A 374-nucleotide genomic window follows, 5' to 3' on the forward strand; every position below is an offset into this window, starting at 1 on the left:
TGCACCCTCCTCCTTCTCCTCCTTTAGCAAGTGTACCTCAGCCTGAGATTTGGGGATCGCCTCACCTGTATTTACAAAACCCACCACCGCACTCCCCACACCGAGCACCACGCTGCCTCGCCTTCCACAGCAAGCCGCTGCGACGACGGACGCGGGCGAGCCGGACGGACCGAGGGGGAAAGACAGACAAATAGGCGCGAGCGAGCGCCGGGACCGGGCAGCGGGGAGCGCGAGCGCGGGACGAGCGCGGGTTCAATTAGCGAAACAAAGCAATCATGGCGGAGCAGGCACACCGGGCTGCGCGCCCCGAGGACTCGGCGACCGCCCCGCGCCCTGGCCGGTAAGTGACGCGGCGCCACGCGGCCTCCGCGCTC

General features: G+C 67.9%; 1 long non-coding RNA gene across 1 annotated transcript in view; it reads left to right on the plus strand.

Annotated features, from left to right (window-relative positions):
- Nucleotides 1-259: 259 nt before the first annotated feature.
- Nucleotides 260-374, plus strand: part of LOC113458416 — a 218483-nt gene continuing 218368 nt past the window's right edge. Inside the window, exon 1 of the long non-coding RNA XR_003378805.1 lies at nt 260-340. This is a non-coding gene — a long non-coding RNA (uncharacterized LOC113458416). The remainder of the gene's footprint in view (nt 341-374) is intronic.

The sequence above is a fragment of the Microtus ochrogaster genome, unplaced genomic scaffold (assembly GCF_000317375.1).
Source record: "Microtus ochrogaster isolate Prairie Vole_2 unplaced genomic scaffold, MicOch1.0 UNK22, whole genome shotgun sequence".
NCBI lineage: Eukaryota > Metazoa > Chordata > Mammalia > Rodentia > Cricetidae > Microtus > Microtus ochrogaster.